The 21,051-nt window shown below is 37.0% G+C and overlaps 1 long non-coding RNA gene across 1 annotated transcript in view; it reads left to right on the top strand.

Annotated features, from left to right (window-relative positions):
- Positions 1-10,975, top strand: part of LOC149032231 (uncharacterized) — a 145,883-nt gene extending 134,908 nt beyond the window's left edge. The window contains exon 3 of the long non-coding RNA XR_016176877.1: positions 10,871-10,975. This is a non-coding gene — a long non-coding RNA (uncharacterized LOC149032231). The remainder of the gene's footprint in view (positions 1-10,870) is intronic.
- Positions 10,976-21,051: the final 10,076 nt, after the last annotated feature.

Raw genomic sequence — 21,051 nt, 5'->3', positions numbered from 1 at the left:
ATCCGTGGGATTAACTTGTATCGCATAGAGCCTGCCGGCAAACGTACAAAGGTTGATCGTAAGTCTTTCGAGATACCTGGCTAACGAAAATTACGATCTTACTAGCACGAGACTCCCATTGCGTGGACGCATTAGCCTACCTGGAATCTCCACCTCTCTTTTTTCTATCCTTTTTCCTCTTTTTCGCCTACGCCCATACGCCTACTCAGATTCACAGCTCGAATCTGGTTGGTCGTCGTATAACACTTTTTTTCCTTTTCTTTTATTTTTTCTCCCTTCGTTCCTGTACACTAACTCAACCTGCTGCCATCGATATCTCAACAAGAACAATGACGAAGATTCTGGAAACAGCAGGGCGTATTCACACGACGGTGCGAGACCATCCTTTCAGATAGAAATAGAATGAAAAACAAAGAGAGATGTTAAAGAAGTGCCACATAAAAATGATTTATGCGCATCTAATTTATTTCTTATTTTCAAATTTTCTTCTTTTATATTTTATCTTAATACCAAACGAAGTTTACGCGGACGTTGATTTTCGCAAAAAAATAAAAAGAAGAAAAAAAATTCCACGAGAAGAAACGTTCTTCGTGAATCGGACTTTGTCTCGGCTTTTAAAAGAAAATTCCAAGCGAAGCTCTCTCCAGTTACGAAGGGGAGGTAAACTGATTGAGACTCTAACGCCTCGGCAATTGTCGTATTTTCGAGTCCTTGAAAACTAGGCGGACACGTACTCGCGTCAGGAAAAAAAGCCTTTCCTTTTTCCGTTCAAGCAAAATTTAACGTCGCCATTATGCAGAACGGGTTGTATTGGCAAAGCCTCAATCCCAATTCCCAGGGATAGCCAGTCGGTTGAATGGCAAAGCCAAACAAACCTTATTTATGTCTCAATTAAAGCCGGGAATGGGATGCACCCTCGATGGAGCGACTCCAGACTATAAAGCAGTCGAAAGAGAGAGGAGAGGGTGAGTGAGAGGGAAAGAGAGATATAGAGAGAAAGAGAGAGAAAGAGCGAAATAGAGGGAAAGAGAGTGAGAGAGAGAGAGAGAGGAGGAGAAGGTAGCGAAGGAGAATAAGGAGGGATGGAAATGTAGCGAGGGTGGAAGAGGGAAGAGACATGGGAGGGATTGGGGATGGATACCGAAAAGCGTCGACCGTTGAACGTCGACCTCTGAGTTCTGAACTCCCATACCGTTGGACTGGTACGAGAGGAGAGGTACGAGGGGAGATCATCGGCTTTGGATGTTCCCGTATATCCGAAACTGAACTAAATACCAAGGGGTGCCGGCCGAGGTACCGAGGAGATAACGAGCGAACTCGTGAAACGGCCATAGATCAGCCGGCTTAATTATCTTCACGCATCGGCGCATACCCCTTCTAATCGGAGGGCCTACCTACACCCACGGTCATCCGAAAGCCTATCCTTTCCACCAATCCACGAACGAGAAGTCTCTTGACCCCTTCCTCAATTATCTCTTGCCTTTATATGCGGTATAATTCTGCAGAAGCAAGGATGACTCTCTTATATGTATTAGCTACACGTACATAATGTAAATCAAGAGAATAAAAGGACTCTATGAACGACGAGTTCATTTGTACCGAGGTGGAACTTTGCTTTTACGTCTCTTATTTTTTATTTAATTATAATATTATATTCATCGACATGTTAAAATATTTTCAATTTTTTCATTGCAAATACAATTTCGACAAGTATATATATATAAAATAGTAAAAGTATTAACTTAAAGAGAGAAGGGATAGTATAAACATGTAGTATAAACTGTTTCGAATTGTATCGAAAGGGTTTCGCGCTGTAATTCGTTCAATCGAATGTCGATAGAAAGAAGCCAGTGCGAATCGCATTTCGGCAAATCGCAGAACGCACGTAGAAAATTCAGGTCTGTCGTCGTAAGAGTCGGCCGTGATAGGAGAAACTCGAGCTAACCACCCCCCTCCCCATAGCTAGCTCGTAGACCGTTCCCCGGTGGTTTTATTTGCGAAAGTATCACGGTGAATCTCAAGTTTATTCTCATTCCGGTTGTATGTTTGTACGCAATATAAGATATGTTGATATTTCTGCGGGCTAACCCCTTCTCTTCCTTCTCCGGCACATCGTCTCCCCCTGGAACCGGTCCCGACACGGAACCAACCCTCGTTCCTTTTTATCTCCGCAGAGTTTCCACCCCATCAGCCTCACCCTCGTACTTTACTTTAGCCGCTCGCCCGCATCCACCGACCTCCCCCTCCACCGGCAGAGCTCCCGAACGACCCGAACTCACCCCCACGAGGCGGCACGGCAGTCATGGCGGCAGTTACGGAATCAATAAAAGTGGTGCTCATGCGCCTCAACTGCCGTCGCTACTGCCGTCCACCTTCCTCCCCACCTCATTACTCCCCACTAGTGGCCGCGTGCGCGACCCACCACCTACCACCCCACGCCATACCACCCAACCTCCCTTCCAACCCTTCTCATTCCACCATCCCCACTATATTGCGAATCCACCCGTTCTCTTGCACCCCTCCCGTAACCTCCACCTCTACCTCGAATCGCACCAACTTCCCCTCGTATCTATCCTTCGCGAAACTACCCCTGAAACTACACACCGACTATACTCTATCGGGTGTCTCGAAAGGGAATACATACTTTCCATGTATCGTCCTCGAGACGCTGGATATTTTCAAACGGAGATAGAAGGAGAGATGAACTGAGATCGGACTTACTGATTTCATGCTCTTTTTCTTTTTCTTTCATTTTTTTATTTTTAGTTTCTTAGATTTACCATATGGAATGATCATAGACTACGACAAGTTTACGTATTCTATTTGTATTTTAATAGAAACATTTTTTTTTGTTAGCTTTATTATTCTATTTGATGAAAATGATTATAAGAATTAAGTACAGTTCGAAGCTTGAAACTTTACATTTTTATCAATTCGTTATTACGTTTATCTAAGCATGAACTATTGTTTTGCAAAATCGAATCGTATCGAACGAGAGCAGGCACGATTTGATAGAGAGACTTAAACAGCTATAAATTAAAGGAAACGTGAATTTCCACGAGTAGGTAACGTAGTTTGGAATGGTTCGATCGGTTCTCGGCAGTTTGATTGAAAGCAAGCTTGCGCTAATTTCCACGATATCTGATTAATTAACCAGAGCACTCCTATGTCGGCCAACCAAAGCGATTAATCATTTTGCTCTGTCCTGGTAAACAAGCCCTCCAACAGCGGTTGCTCGATTTTCCCGTCGTGCAATCGACTTTACACGGTGGGGAGGATGAGAGGGGATGATCGCATAGTGGTAGGGGTGTAATGTTGGGATAATGTTGCACATAAACTGTGGTGAGTGCTAGCTCACGCACTTGTGTGAGTGTATATCTGACATGTACAACAAAACAAGCCTTTCTCTGTCGCATACGCACCTCGTTGTACGCGTAGCGTAATATTATATGTCGATCGATCCACCTATTATAGACCAGGGATAATACTTTTTCATTTTTCGATATTTGGTTAGTCTTTTGCGGAAGATAAATTTATATGGTTTTACTCATATACTCATCGAGTTTATTTAAATATCCTTGTGTATGGTTTGAAAATGATAATTTTTACCAATAGTGTCAATTTTGTAGTAAAGTCTCACTCGCGTATATAATTTTCGTTAATTTGTTTTTGCTATTAAAACTCTTGTTACGAGAATAATGAATTATTTAACGATAAAAGTAAGGAGAATAAAAATATATATCCGAAGGAATGAGGAACAAGAAGCTGTTTGGGGTTCTTCAAATTTTCTGATTCATATCGTTGCTACATTTAACGACTCGATCGAAGTATAATCATATTCGCGATGGAAACCATTTATCATTATTTATTTAAGATTGACGGTATTTTGCATAATTCTTCTATAAGCCTAACGCTCATTTCGATCGTCAATAGGCAGGACACGTTGCTTCTGTGAAGCGTTTTCTTCATCGTGTTTTATTTAATTAAAAGGATGTTCTCTAATTATGACACACATGTTACGTCTTGCAAGAAAAATATATACCCAGGTACCATCGCGACAAGTATAATAAAGTACAAAGGTGCGATCCGTAAAAGAGAGTGCATACGTGCCGACGTATATGAAAGATCTTCTTACGAGACAAGAGTGCGTAAGCAGCTACTCCTACTTGATTATATTCATTTTTCAATTATCCCCTAATTGGGACGTCCAGCCTGCATGAGAATAAGCGGCGAGGTCGTATGAACGCTTAAAAATTTACATCGAGCGTAACGCTTACCTTCCAGATATGACTGTTGCATTTTCTTATAGTTTCTTACTTTTAACGTTAAAATATCTGCAAGAAGACATTCGTCCATAATGTGTTCGATAGAGAACAATGACGAAATAAAAAATATTTACTCTAGTTTTTCAGCTTCGACGTAATCATTTAAAACTTGTCTCAACAATACAGAAATTAATCAATAATTTTATTACTATGCATACCATTAATAATGCATCGTTTATGTTCGACCAAAAATCACTAATATTTATAATAATCTGATTGTGAGTCATCGCTCGTCAAACAAATTTTTAATTGGAAAAAATATGATTTTCGTTAATGCTTCATACATTATTATTGATGCTTTTTTATGAAGTAATAGTTAGTAAATTGAAAAAAGTTAATTCTCAAAGAAAAAAGATGAAAATATCGATAGTGAATTTGGACTCAAAGTAGATCAAATGAAATTAGTAGTAATAAATGTAATCATTAAGAAAATATTTAACGACACGATTTAGGAAGATCGTTGAAAAGAAGCTATACCATCGTAATCCTCACAACGTTATCCTTATCATATTAAAGCGATTTCTCAGTCCCGCTATAGAATGATAAGGAGGAGTATCGGTGCAGATCGTACGAGGAACATGCATTATTTATGAATCACGGGACTAAGTAGGAGTCGAGATTTCAGCCGTGCAAGCCCAAAAGAGCGTTTATCGCACCAGATAGGATAGGTGCTTTCTCGACTGGTGGCACGCGGCTTCCTACGAAACTTTTCTCTCTCTTTTTCTCTCTCTCTCTTTCTGTTTCTTTTTCATTTTCTCTTTTCAGAACACTTCTATTCTATTCTCTTTTTCACTCAGGTCTAAGGAAACCCTTCAGGATAGCCTAGACTCTAGGAATATCATATCGCGTATCGTACACTGTGTACGTTGGTATTTTGTACTAACACAGATGTCAATGCATTTCCTTGTGTTGCTGTCTACGAACGTGTCCATGTAATTCTATAGACGATGGTGTTGTATACTATACTTCGCTAGGAGTTGCATTACCCATTGGTTGCTCCAGCTATGGCCTATTTCGTTCGAGAGTACGAGCCATTTCAAGTGAAAGGGTCGCAACGGACGACCTCTCCCTCTTTTCGCGGTATCGTTCTTTTGCACCTCCTACAAAAGCTCCTAGACCGCTTATAGACGTTTTAAAGTTCTTGCACTCGTTTACGGCTCGGAAAAATCGCTTGGAATGTTATAAAGATGCGTTATATGTTTACTAGATATCGTTCATATATCAGAATGATTTAGAAAATAAATATTCGTCTCACAATTGTTAAAAATTACTTTCAATGATCTTTATTATTAATCTTTCGATAAAATATTCTTTTACGAAATTGTTAAGTTGAAAAGGATATATTATCGAGTAGATGTAATATTGATTGTATATATTTAGTTTTATATTTTGAGAATAAGGGATATGCAAATCCTGCACACATCAATCTTTTTTTTTGTAAAACGTTTTATTAACATTTTCGAGATTTGTTTCGCAAAATTTATATACGCGCATACGTAAATCTGTTTAAAGTACCTTACGTACAGGAACATGAACGTAAATCTGCAGTAGATTGAATGTACGTTTTACTGCAATTAAGCAGAAACGGAATGACTGGGACGTGACTTGAATGATAATAAATGCAAGGACCTAGAGACCTGGTGACGCACTGTCGTTGGTATAACGTCTATCGTATCTGATAAATGTACATACACTTATTCAAACTCGGAATTTTATTACACAGTACATAAAACAGATGAAACAAGTTATTTTCATATTATTTTCATATAGAAATATATCTATAATTTCGTCGAATTGTAATAGGAATTTTCAATAATATCACACAAATCGGAATTTTGCAAATTAGCATCGATCCGCATAAAACAAAAGGAGTTTCGTCTGTTAGCTATTCCATTAATTTAACACTTTAATACGTTAATGGTTTATAAAACGCGATAACCGCTTGACATTCCCACGCTATCGTCTCGCAAAAATAATTGCATTTATCTCATTGGCCATTCTCTACCTATACACATACATATCATCAACTTACATATATGTAAAGCGTAAAACGAAACTTTTGGGAGATGTCGTTTTTTCGTTAAAATAATATAATTCGTTGAAAATCAATGGAAACGTTTACGTTATATACGTGTATGTACATACAATATACCAACGTGAAATAAGACGTAAACATTTCAGTGATCGTTCTCGATAAGGAATAAAAATTGTTATGAACTTCAGGACTGTATTAACGAAGATACCATTTATACCCTTAAGATGTAAAAACGAAGAGGAACAGATTAACTACGTCCTTGTTTTTTTTTTTTATACCCTCTTGTATCTCTATCTCTTTTTCTCTCCTTTTTTTCTCCGTGCTTTGCTTTTACCCTCTTATTTTTTTTTCCTCTCCTTCAATGTCTTTCTTTCTCTCTCTTTCTTTCTTCCAACGTAGTTTCGACGACATAAAGAACACCAACGGCGAGACATTATCGAGAAGAAGTCCGTGTATATATACACCTGGAACACTCATATTCTCTTTTTCAAGGTACATGTGTATACGTGTACTCCTGCAGAGAAAAGGCGATAGTATGGGTGTGCTAATGTTCGCCGTTACTCACGATTCTCATTTGCAAGATTGCCTATACATCTCGTGGCATCCTACCACGACCGTCTTTCCGCAGAAACTCATGTGCGTGCTGCTACATCTAACGGGTGTTCCAACTTCTTTACTAAAAGGATATTACATTCGGACGATATTACGCGAACGTGAATTTCGTTTAACGCAAATGGCATTAGAGGAATTCGCGAAATACTCTAAATTAGAACGAAGAACTTCAAAGAAGTTTCTAAAAGGAATTCTTTGTCTTCTTAAAGTTATATCTTTGTTCATTTCTAACGATTATTCTTAACGTAACATTTTTTAAGAAGAATATTTCTCTACAAGTCAGAATAAGTTTTTTTTTATATTTTTTATGTGTCAGCTATGCGTATTGTGTACAATAACAAAAAACAACAAAACGTTAAGTTTACTACCTAAAAGCTCAGACATTGAAAACATAGGAAACAGTTTTTTACAATCGAGCTAAGTGTAGACAATGTAGTTGTTCACGTCCTTAAAGAGATTTTTTATAGAAGCTAAAAAATATACGACGTTCGATCTAAGGGCAGAACCAATCAATGACCTCGGGTTCAGAGATACTTTTATTCTACATTTCTGAGAGTCTACGATGAGTACACTATAGCGGTCATAAAAGTCATCGTTGTAAAAGTCAACGACAGTCGCTCAGATTCTCGTAAAAAAGTCGAATCTCTGCGTTCGGTCAAAACGACGAAAGATGATGTAGGAAAGAAAAAAATACCAGAAGAAAAAGAAAAACTTCAGGGGGTAATCAAGAAATGCCGTTACGTGGGTGGCTTTTCTTTTGCTCGTTTTGTTAACTTTCCTTTTTAAAAAAATAAATAAAAAAAAAAATATCCGATTCTGTGACCCTTTCTTTTCCCTTTTTTTATTTCCTTATTTTTTGCCTTTCTTGACCTTAAAATAACCAATATCTTCAAGTTGATTTACGATGACGTTAAGAAACCCCTTGACCTTACTATTCATAACTACATTGGTCGCCTGCCAGAATCTTTCGTGATTCATTGGTGGTTCATCGAATGCATACGGACGAGGCATCCGATTAAGGGTTAACATGCGATGGTTCACGCTGTGAATTTTCACGGTTACGATATTTGTACGATTTTATTGATCAAAGATTTACTCAAAAGATTAAAATATGTAGTAATATTGGTTTTTTTTTTTTCAAAAATATCAAATAATCAGCTCATCTAGAATAATTTTACATTTCCAATGAGTCCACGATCACACAAATATAACAAAAATTGCGACTTTGAATATTGATGTTACAAATCCTTGTAAACACAAACAAAAAATATCTAAAAAATACCGATTAAGGTTTACCGAATTAATTTGATTATAACAGAAATTATTCTTTAATTTTATTTTTTTTATTAAAATGTTTAATCGCGACGGATAAAAAGAAAGGTATAAAGAAGTTTCATATAACTGGTTAAATAATTTATGTTCGATCGAAGTACAAAAGTATAAATTATGGATTTTTAATTGAAAATTTTTGTTCCACAAGTTTGCTAGTCTTTCTTACTCACCCATTTCATAGGAAAATACGAATAAAAACTGTTAATGTTGATAGATTTAAATATGGATTTAAAGATTAGTCGAATATTTTTCGATGAGACTTAAATCATTTCTCTCCCTATCTAGTCGATCAAAAAAAAAAAAAAAAAAAAAAAAAGAAAAAATAAAGTTATGATGTCAAAGGTAGCAACTCACCAATAACAACCTATCATAATTATTCCTCCATCTTGCAACGGTGGTCCATGCAAAGCCATAGTCTTAGATCACAAGTAACAAGACTTGGCACCCATAGACGCTGTAGTTGGTAATGGCGAACATGCTTCTGGAATAACGTATTGTTACGTAGGTGTTACAAGATCCCACGCTGAGGTAGAGCAAACGTTATTGGTCTAGTTACTTGGCCGCACCTTTAACAATCGCAGTCTTGGAAAACACGTGGGATTGGCATATGTTGTACAATTCGATTATTTCTCTATACAGACAACATTCTAATATTTAAGATTTTCATTCATCTTTTTAGAGAAGATGAGTTTATATGTACAGGGTATCTAAAAAGTTTGGAATAAGTCAAATACTTGTTGTTGCAAGCATTCAACAAATGATTGGTTTTTCTTAAATATTCTATTATCCCTTGATTTTGATACAATCTATTACTTTTTATATTAATAATAATATATCATTTATTAATCTATTTCTTCAAGTTTTCTTAATATTTTTCATTGATTTAGTATAAATATTTTAATTTCAGTCAGAACAAATATTTTCTAAATAAAGAAGAACTCTAAAGTTTAATATATGTGAAACTATTGTTCTACTCGTCTAGAATATTGATCAGTTATTGATTTTGCCGAGTTTGTTTATACACGTACGATCATTTTGTTGTCAATTAAGCAAAAACGTTAATGTTACAAATACGAGAAGGAAATTTTCAAAGAATCCAGTCGTTATGGCGAGCTTACAGCGACATTTATGGCGAGAACGTTTCTGAAATAACATCACGGCTTGTGAAGGTGACGATGGTTGGTGCACGTTCTTCTCTCTCTCTTTCTCTTTGCCTACTGTTAACGAATAATTATAGTCCTAGAAGCTGTAAGTTACTTTAGTCGAGTGGTTGCGTGCACTAGAAAACCCTCTCAGAGCCCTCCCAGGACAGTGAGGTACACAAAATGAAGGGTATAGAAAAGCAAGCATACTCGCATCTCATGTGTAATCGTACCTACGCGTTCGGACGTTAATAATAGGAGTCATGGTGATACGCGAGGGATGACAAGGGAGATTGTAATGCGGAAACAATGTTTGGCAGAGTGCCGTAGAAGTTACCCTCGGTATTGCACCGGCCAACGATAAGAAAGAAAAATTATGTGTCTCGACAATTCGAGATTTCGACTTGAAACCCTTTAATTATGAGCCTACGTGTATATTATTTATTAACAAATTTTTCATTCGAATCTTTGTTATGACATTTGCTTATAGTCCTAACTCGTATCATATAATAATAATATTTAATAATAATAATAATTTAAATGGATAATTTGGTATATTTGTATCTAAGAAGTTCTAAATTGTACTCTCTCTCTTTCTCTCGTACGTATCTTCGTGCCCGTTGTAAATCTAATTGTAAGATAAAATGACAATGCGAATGAGATATGATACACTAAAGCTTTACGTTCAGACAAGAGTAACGATATTTCAAAAAGAGTTTTAAAACATTTCGAATACAAGTACATATAATAAGATCTGATGGTAAGAAGTTAAGAGAAGGTACTCGACTGCGAACAAGTCTCGTATCGATGCGCAATACGTTGTTAAGACATAATCGGATATTAAAGTCCACCGTGGAGCTACCATAACGTTGCAATTAATTCATAATTGGCTCATTTTCCAGGAGGCCACCGCACAATCTTAATTCAATCTATCGCCATTTGTGGCGCCTCGTTACGAGCTCCCATCTTTAAATAGGCCCTTCATCCTCTTGCGAGAGCAAAAGCTCACTCACTGCAAGACGCATCCTGCGGTAGTCCTCTTCTTTTATTTTATTACCCTTATGCGCTTCAATAATGATTTTTGAATCGTGCTTCTTAGTATGACGATCGTAAATATATCGTTAATAAGATATTCAATAAAGTATTGAAAACTGTTTAACGAGAATATGCACATACGTTCATTACTAACATCGACACCAGTTAACACATGTTTCGAAGAAAAGTTGTAGCCATTTTATAGCTTTCTCCGTATTATATTTGACATAAGTAACTGTTAAACATAATAAGTTTCACGTTGATTAATAACTTTTTACAAAATCGATTCATTCGAAAAAGAGTAATCATTTAAAATGTAGCTTCGTTTATATGATCAGGATATATATATATATGTTAATAATAATTATTATTATTTTGTTCGATCACAGGTGTCTACTTAGACCAGGATAGATTGAACATTAATTACTGGATTCAACGATAAGAAGACAAACATGTTAGGAGATACGAGTTCGTTCTACTCATTCAGCGATCCCGACTAATGTAAGTTTCATCGATATTACTTTTCTTCGACTACTATCGTTTTAGCAGCTTCAGGTTGTGCGGTATGCCGCTAGATGTCGGTAGGATTACCACGTGTAGTATACCTAAGGTATTCTAACGTGCATATACCTGAAATCGACAAAATCTCAAGTTCTTTGTAAGATCTTGAAAAAGACCCTTTCAATTTTTTTTATTAGAAACGTTCCCTTATTTCGAAAACGAGCGGATCGTATAAAATCGATCCTTTACAAGCCAACGTCACAAACGGAAGTAAAAAAAAAATGGTTGAATTTTTTCTTTTCTACGACAAACAAAAAGTATAGTAAAATACGAGAATAAAAATTGTAATGGAGGGATAAGAATCGAAGAAACTCTTGCCCATCGACGAAACGTCAAGAGCATCGGTTAACGAGAAGGCATTGCATTAATCTCAAGGTCGAAACGTAAGCCACAAACATCGGAGATCATTACTCGCAGTCCATTAGGAGCAGAAGGTCTTTACTGCCCTCGCGATAGGAATTCCAAGGGTCGCCCAGTAGTTCGGCCAACTCGAGCTTAATCCTACCAATGGTTTTCGCGCACGATTCAAAAAACGAGGAAATAAAGAAAGTAAGAAAGAAAGAAAGAAAGAAAGAATGAAAGAAAGAATCTTAGAAAGAATAAGAGAGAAAAAAGAATAAAGGGGAAGAAAAGAAAGGATAAAGGAATAAAAAAAAAAAAAAAGGAAAGGAAAAAAAAGATCGTGAAAAAAGAAAGAGAACAAGAGAAATAGGTTCCTTCTCTTCCATTCGTTCTCTCTATGGCCATGCAGCTTCATCCCTTCCTCGATTCCCTTTTCCTAAGGTATTCTAGTTCGTTTCCTCTTTTGTACTCCTTCCTTCGAACTCGCCGGTGGCTCTGGTACGACGACAACACAAAACTCGGGGAGTGGTTGTCCTCCCACGGTCTCTACGATTCGAGTTTTCGTTCGGCTAGAGAGAGAGAGAGAGAGAGAGAGAGAGAGAGAGAGAGAGAGAGTGAGTGAGAGAGAAGGAAAGAGAGAAAAAGAGAAAGATAGATAGATAGATATAGAGCAAACGATAGAAAAAGAAAGAGAAAGAGACGACAGTGGCGAGCGCCCATTGCCCGTCACTATCCCCAGTTTCCGCGCCATTTCTCCGTAACGTGCGCCATTTCCTCCCTTCTCTCGCTTTCCTTTTGCTCTCTTCTATACCAAACCCTTCCCACTCTTTCTCTCTCTATCTCTCTCTTTATTTCTCTCTTTCTTTATTTATCTATTTATTTCTCTCTCACTCTTGCACTCTTTCCACCAGCACGCACGAGCCTCATTCTCTCTTTCTCTCTCTCTCTCTCTCTCTTTTCCACCCTTTACGTGTACTCCCTCACTGTTTGTTCTCTATTTGGGTCGTTTGGCCCGCGCAAATACCACCTTCCACCCCTTCTTCCTACCTCGTTCCCACCCAACCCTTTTCCGTGCGACAAACGTATAATCTCGAAAAACGACTATCTTTTCGGAATGTTCCATGTCACACTTTGTGTTACCTTTTCACTGTCCTTATCGATAAATATAACTTTGTATAGATAAATTTATTCGTAAACCGTCAATTGTAAATATTATAAGCTATTTTATATTTGATTAATCTTTTTTCGTATTTATATTTTTTTTCTTTTGACTTGTAAAAGATAATTTGTTACCATAGTTGTAACAAATTATTCACCTGTTTCACTGTGTTCCTATACCTAATAATTGTCTTAAAAAAGTTTGCTTAAGAAAGGGCTCCTATGATTGTGAAGATTAAAAAAACGTGTTGAAAGTATGTAATGTATGGTAATATCCGGTGACTTATGCACGATGCTGTACGATTATATTCTCGCGAAGTGTATAAAAAAAAAAAAGAAAAAAAAACAAATAAAAAACGTAGAAATGAAGTCGATGATGTTACCTCAGCCATCGATTTCCTTTCGTTCGTAAACCTTTTATTAAAAATCCTTCTCATAATTTCCATTTTTGCCGTGGCCAGTCAGTCCATCGCTTTTATAACGCTCGACGATCTGGGTTTTATCCAAAAAGATGAAAGGGTTGGGGCGATTCAAAGTGCCAAGAAGATTTTCTATCTCTTTCTTACTCGTTCAACTCTTAGGACGGGACCGCAATGCGGGTACGCGTAAATGGCTTGTGCTTGCTCCCTTTTTTTCTCTCGTAATCGTCGTTCACAACGCTCGCACCTTCTCCTTTTCACGATTTTAATCAACGAGTAGATCGACTTGTGGCGCCCGTGTATCGCGTTCGAAACTATAATTTCGCGGTAAACGCACCACCACGAACCGGCTGTGCCGCGCAATACGCTTTAAATAGGTTTGCACGTATGGCCGTCGACCCTTTCGAGTTTCTAAAACCTTACACGATCTTGAACCCTTTCGATATTCTCTCTTTCTCTCCGTTCTTTTTTTTTCCTTTTCTCATTGGACAAAAATTGTATGCTTACCGCAAAAACGAGCGTCATATTAGACAGGTACATTTTTATGACTTTGGAAATCATCCGGAAAGATTTTTATGGGATAAGATCTTCCTACTGATTTTATTGCTCCTTTATTTTCTTTTTTTTCTTTTTTTTTTTTTAGGATAAGTTCGTCGACTAGTTTTATGTGATCCTTCTGATATACTTTATACATTTAATATACTAGAAACAATATTTATTTTGCGAATAAGTAACACGTAAAAAAGAAAGTCAATATCAGAAGTTTTAGCCAAAGGAAGTTCCCTAAGAATATTTGGATCTTCCTTCCGGTATTTCAGTAGACGTCGTTAATTCAACGATAATCCAAGCGAACAAAGATACCACTCGTATTCCAGAAAAGTGATCGAGAAAGATAGAAAGAAAAAGGGGAAAGAGAAAAGCCATTTTTCTGAACGGAAACCGGACGCCCCCAGGATCTCAACGTTTCTCTATCGACAAGCACAAGAACGGGTGCCACGTCAGCGCGTGGTTTGTCCACCCTTCTCTGGTTTTCCGTCAGTCTACGAGACTTTCGATATTTATTTTTATTACGACTACCCTGTCAACGTTTCCATTTCCTTTGACCTCGCTCAGATCTTTAAGACTCTTCTTACAGACGCGTCTATATCTTTTTTGTCTTTTCGCCCTTTTTTTTCGCAACCATCAAGAATGTGAGATCTACGATCGAAATTTCTCTTATTCTTTGCAAACGTACATCGAACAAATGAAAAGAAAGTCTATCGTCTGAATTTAACTACCGATCGATATCATGCATATGACGTTATAATTTTCTACCAACCGATTTGAGATAGGAGCTTGCAATTTTCTTTAACAATTCAATAATTATTACGATAGTTTTTCTTTCTTTCTCTTAATTAGATAATGAACTTTAACTCGATTATTGAAATCCAATATCGGCGCTATTTGCCTCTAGTTTTAATCTGATTTTGTAGGAATAAGAAGGGTGAAAGGTAAGATAAAGAGTAAAAGAGAATATTATGAAAGTTAATAAGAAAGCTCACGATTTTTCTTTAACGTACATAAATATCATAGAAATATAGACGATGATTAGATATTATTAAACGAATGAACGGAAATCGACAGCAACGATAATGCCGTCGCTAAGGGAAGAATAATCGTCGAGAGCAAAAGGCCAAACTGTTCAGAGTCGTCTTTTATTGGGGGAATCTAACAAAAAAAAAAAGAACCATGGGATCAAAACTTTTTTAACATTTTTTGTTATTGCTGTCAAGGTCCAAGGAAAAGAAAAAAAAAACTTGAGTGAACTGTAATTTATTTTATTTCGTATGATTTTGTTAACGTTTATCGCATGATTGAAAACTTATCAAGAGTCTTGGGTTATGGAAAGGAAAGCAATTTAAGCGACGAGATCTAAGTTGGCGCAGATGTTCCGTAGAATCTCATTGCGCGATTGTGTCCCAAGAGTACAACGAGTGCGGTTTACGAAATACTGCAGGATCGTAAGGAGAATTAGGCGTCTGAAGTTGCACGGCACGTAGCTACGTAACGACGTCTCGAAAGGTTCGTGATTTTACGAAAGCGTTCAAACGATCGGGGAAGACTACAGAAAAGAAATCCAATCTTATGACGCGAGACTACACATATTCACATCTTTCTACATTTTTTTATATTTTTATGCAACAATATGAGTGTTCGTTTATAGTGACAAATCGTAATAATTTCTAATCAAATCTAATAAAGAAAATTTGTAAATTTTTTATTCTTATAATCATGAAAAATGATACTATAACATATTTTCTGGTCAATTTATATTGGTATTGGTTTTTCTAGTATTATTATCTATACTTTTAGCATAAATCAAGTGATTTTGCTAGTCAGCAAATTCGTTTTTAGAAGTACGATGTTGAAAGCTTGTGTAACGGAGAAACGAGAAGGATCCGACGGATGCAGACATGGCTGTAACATTCCTACGCATTTACTCGCTCCAAAGCATAGATTTTATCTCTTCCCTTTGTACGATTTGATAAAATATGGATTTGATCATCGAAAGTGCTGTGTTTCGGTATCGTACCATCTCTATATCTTGTTATTACAACCACTCAACGAAAAGACTCCCTTAAAGAGATTCCTTTCCTTTTTATATGCGACAAAAAGTGATAAACTTTTTTTAACCATTTTTTTTTAATACACCACAATATAATTACAGTTCAGAGTTTATTTGATCAGAATAAAACTTGCGTGCTTAATCTCATTTTAATATATTTATCAAACTCTCAAAAATGTTTCGATGAAACGTACTTTTGTTTAACATAATTTTCCTCAAATATTTCTAATCGAGTCTAAACGATATACGTCATAAAACAAATGTAGTAAATTAACATTTTTAATATTCTTTATATCGACGAGACGTACTTTTGTTTAATATAATTCTTTTTGCATGTGTCTTGTCAAATCTAAACGATATAAACGATACACGCCAGAAGAATATTTATTTTATTGAATGCATTTCCTCGAATTTTATTTGGGAAAACGAGCTTTGGGAATCTTTTGTGCGGAAACGTGGTAGGTTTTTCATGGTTCACCCGCTAGAGGCGTAGGATGTAGACTAGACATGTATATAGATATGTGCGGTATCTCTACTGCACGGCCAATGGGGTTTGAATGGCCGTGATAAAATGATATGGCTTCCGAATGTTGACTAAACTGCACCCATTGCAGGTGGAAAACCAACTGGAAAATAATAATACTCTTTGATGGATGAGCAACGATATCAGCGACATTGTCTGTTCTTTTGAAAATGAAGTTCAAAATGCGTTTCTATTTCAAACTTCAGTCTCTCTTTGTCTCTCTCTTTCTCTCTCTCTCTCGAAAAAAACAGAATAATTTCCTTTTCCAAAAGTAATATTTTGTTCAAATGAAAATAAACAAGGATTCATACTTTGGGAAAGTATATTTCTTTAATTTATTTGATTGGTAAGATAACGAAAGTGTTGTGACAGGTAATCTTCCTTTCGAATCGATTTATTTCTATAATATATCTCCGATAATAGTGATACTCGTCTACTATTCGTGACTTTAATAGCCTATTAAGAAACGTATCGCTTGTACGTACAAGACGATTTCGAAAGTGTAATATAGGTAAAAAGGGGTGATTACTTTGATTTAATCGTAATCACATTCCCATTTCTGAAGCTTATTTTAATGATGCGAGATTGTAAAAAAATATAGTGAATCATCGAACCGATGAAATGGACTTATTTTCTTTGGAATGGACTAAGTTACGTTTGAAGTAGAAATAGAAGTTGAATAAGAAAGACATAGAGAAGGGAATAAAGAATACTCAGAAGGAATGAAGAAAAAAAAGAAGAAAAAAAGTAGAAAAAGAAGAAAATAGACTGTCAACGATCGAGTTAGAGCAAGAATGATAAATACATATACAAGGATACGGTTAGTTAGTTTGAAAGCACGTCCTAGTTATTACGCACTGAGTAGGTAATTTGCGGATGGTCGATCGATGTATAAATTCGTTTTGCTCGATCGTGAATTAATCAAAGACCTGGATCTCGGTAGGTGAAAGAATTATCGACTAACGAGGGTTTATCCACACACCGCGAGAGATAAAAGCGAAGAGTATGTAAGAAAGAAAAAGAGAGATAGAGAGAGAGAGAAAGAGAAGGATAGATATATAAATGATAGAAGGAAATACATGAAAGATTATTATGTTTTAACGTTAAAATTTATCCTATCTCGAAGTGCTGGGATTGGATCGAACTACCCTGTAGTCAGCTTGTAATCGAACGTTCCTTTTAGCGACAGGCTGTGCTTTAACGAGTTTTCTTTAGGAATATTCTCTTAACGATATTATCCTGCCAATCTAAAGTCGACGCAATTGAATTTGACTACTTTGAAAGAAAGAGAGAGTTCTTCTTTCATCCGGTCATACAAATTCAACGTTAAGCCGTATTACACGCTTTATTGCCAATTAAATTACGTTTGATTAAGAGATGATTATATCATGCGAGCTACGTATACGCGCAGTAGAATCCTCCATGATTCTTCATTTCGTTATATCATGAAATGCTAACGTGATATTTTAATTTTATAATCTGAAACTTCCGATAAGAATATCGTAATAGAATAATCAAATACTTCCCGGAGATAAGAAAAGCAATCGAATATGAATTAACGTTTATTAAATACCAATGAATATCCTTACAAAACATACTACTTTCTTTGTCCGATCACGAGTGAAGAGACATCTACCACACAATTCAACCGTTGCTCGTAATTCAAATCGTTGTTAATAATATTAACGTCACGATTCAATTTCGTGGTAAGCGTTATCATAGAAATAAATTCTATTTCGCGTAAAGAAAACAAAATAGAGATAGTGATGATGAGAAAGAGTAGTAAGGGAAGGAGGAGAAGGAAAAGATTCGCGACGGGTGTCCGTTTTTGGGCATGGCGTTATTCGCGTTTTGCGTGGGGCGAGTGCGCGCAATCAGGACGAAGCGGAATGCTCGTAAATACGCAGATGACGACAGATAATCCAGATCTATGGTGGTTCCAGATGAATCACTAGGGGATTAAGTTTGTGTCTTCTGGCTCCTGATGTCCGTTCCATAGAGCCTTTCCTTGGGGAGAAAAGAAAGAGGTGAATCGGGAGAACGAGTATAAGGATGAGAAGAAAGAAGAAAAGGAAAGAAGAGTGAGAGGATGGTGAGAGGGCAGAAGGGAGAAGGAGACGAATAACGCAAAGAAAAACACGAGAGGAAGGAGATAGAAAGTTTGCTGTGTAAAGTTAACTCCAAGAGTCGTGGGTACAAGACGAAGTGGTTTCCCCCCCAGGAAGAGATGTATGTCAGTACGGTGAACCCTGCAGGATACAACAACGCGGGGCAGGACACGGAAAGAGGGAGAGAAAGGGATGGTGGGGGAAGATGGATGTCCTCGACCCTCTCCCTTTCCCCGCGATCACCGAAGCTCCTAGCCTCGTACCGAACCGGCCAAAGTCGAGAAGTAGCGGCCATAATGCTTTGGATGCACCACCATTCCTGAATCTTTCAAACTCTATATCTTTCTCTCTCTTTCTCTTGTACTTTTATCCTTTTTCTTTCTTTCTCTCTTTTTTCTTTTTTTCTTTTGGTTTTTTTTTATCTCCTTTTTCCACTCTCGTGGTTCCCAATTTAAGTCTTAATAAGGAAGTACTCGACGCTATTCTTGATCCTACGTCTCGTTATACTCGTAGATCAAAATAACGATGTAGTCGAGCTGCCGAAAAATTATTGGAGAATGATTAATTTAATTTTATTGCATATCTCGTAGATATTTCTATTATAAAATTGGCTGGGGTAAGGATGAATGACCAATTGCCAGGGATTTATGCAAAACAGACCAAGTTATATAGTTATTTAATATTTTTATCATGATGTAAGACCTACCTATCTATATTATGTTTTTAAATTAATGTGTTTCATATACCATAATTTAGATACTCTCGCAATTTACATTTGTTTCATGCAAATTTTTGTAGTTAGTAATAAACGAAGAGAAATCAACTTCAAGAAGGATTATTAAAAAGCTTTTCAAGTTTTCAAAGTTCATTTGGTGTAGTAATGAAGTGTCGATTATCGAGACAACGTTAAATTACACTTACGTTAAAGAGCGGAAGTTTAGGGTAGTACCTAATAGTTCTCAAAATCGGCACGCGTTCATTTCCGGTCGTCGAGGTAACGGAAATATGCTCATAAATTTGTCCGGAGGTTTAATTTTATGACCCATAAGAGAATCCATTATCCGAAGTGGTGGCGTTTGCGCCGCTAACACATCCAGCCCATTGTACGAGGTAGCTGCTCCTGGTATTGTGATGTCGGTTTATTACCTCATAAAACAGAAATAAAGAAAGAGTAAGATAGAGAAAAAGAAAGAGAGAGAAAAAGAGTTAAGTCTCGCGGCATTAGAAAATATCTCGAAGCGTGCCACGATTCGCACTCCGTCGTTCGTGTATCGAGATTGCTAAGTAAAAATTTCTTCACGGTACCTACTCGAGCTCCAGACCCTTTTGCTCGAAGCTCTTTCACTAGGGCCTTTTTTTTGAACGCCTTCGAACAAACGGACCCCTCGTGATCGGAATGCGTTCGAACCTTCTAACAAAAGGTAACATTTACGTAAACCATACGCAAAAATATTCCTAGATTTTTTTTCTTTTCTTTACTCTTTAGAAAGAGAAATAAAACTTGATTTTTATCGGAATATTTTGTACAGTTTCGAACATAGACACAAAAATTTATTGAAGTAAGAAAAATCTAATCTGAAAGTAATTGATCGTATGATACTCCGATAATTGTTTTTATGTATACACTTTCACATATTCGAATTAACGTCCATAGTATCGTATTGCGAAGTGTAAGTTAGAACACGGTGAAGTACCTAACGAAATATCGTTCAGCAGGGACGATTTAATCGCACAAGAAAAGACACGTTGCTATACCAACACGAAAATACATGTAATCTCGAGCTTTAACTCAAGAGACACAAAGAGTATAGGTTTCAAAGAGTTTCAAGACGAAGTGAATTGGACTTCTAACTTCTCTCTTCTTAAACATGTTTGCAAAAGGATTCTTAACGTCGCTTTATCTTTCTCTCTCTCTCTCTCTTTCTTCTTCTAAAGTATCTCAAAGAAAAAATATAATGTGAAAGAATGAAAAGGAATAAAAAAATATATAAATTTATTGAACTATTCTGGCTGAACTTGTCTTCAAAGAGGTAAAAGAAAATAAAGACTTCAAAAAGAATAAGAAAGAAGAAGGAAGCGTTAATAACGGAAGGAGAAGGCGGGTGGGTTTCGTACCCAGCGTATCTAGGAATTGTCAGGGTCACGGAGAATTATCTTGCTCGCAAATCCAAGCCTTGAAGAGACTCTCCTCTTTCGATCTATCTTTTTCTTTCTTTCTCTTTCTCTCTCACTCTCTTTCTATCCTTCGTCCGTGGTAATGGCGCTCACAGTTCTCCGATTACATAGAGGAATAAGAGGACAGCATACGTACGTGTACGACGAGGACCGCGTGAAGGATAAATGGGGAGTGGATAACGAAGGTACAAGAGTACGAGAACGAAGTAAGTGCCCCCAACCCCTGTGTAACGTAGCGCTTTAGGATGGGAGTGAGTGCCTTGAGCGATGTCCTGTCGGCCGAGTGGCTCGCACGTAGGCCGCCTCGGGAACGAGAAGAGAAAGAGAGAAAAAGTGTGCATGTGTTGTATACATTTGTATGTGTGTATGTAAGTGAATATACAGTATATACATCGATAGTCTCCCTCTCTTTCTCTGCTATGCAAATCAGGCAAGGCGCGGATACGTATTCATGGGATCTTATCCTCGTGCACGTGTACAGGGTGAATGATTTCCTTCGCGAGCTACCCCATCCAAGAAGAAAGAGAGAAGAGAAGAGAAAAAGAGAAGAGAAGAAATTCAAATTTCCCTCGCGAATCTTCCTCGCGGAAAGGAGAAGAAGAAGAAGAAGAAGCATACATGGCGAACGATTTACGTGAGTTTCGAATGACCCGACGTTATTTTGACCCAAGGATACGTT

Source organism: Polistes dominula, unplaced genomic scaffold (assembly GCF_049000335.1).
Source record: "Polistes dominula isolate Pdom_NZ unplaced genomic scaffold, Pdom_raw_medaka contig_33, whole genome shotgun sequence".
NCBI lineage: Eukaryota > Metazoa > Arthropoda > Insecta > Hymenoptera > Vespidae > Polistes > Polistes dominula.
Note: the sequence above shows the minus strand (reverse complement) of the source record. Positions and strands in the feature narration are given on the sequence as shown.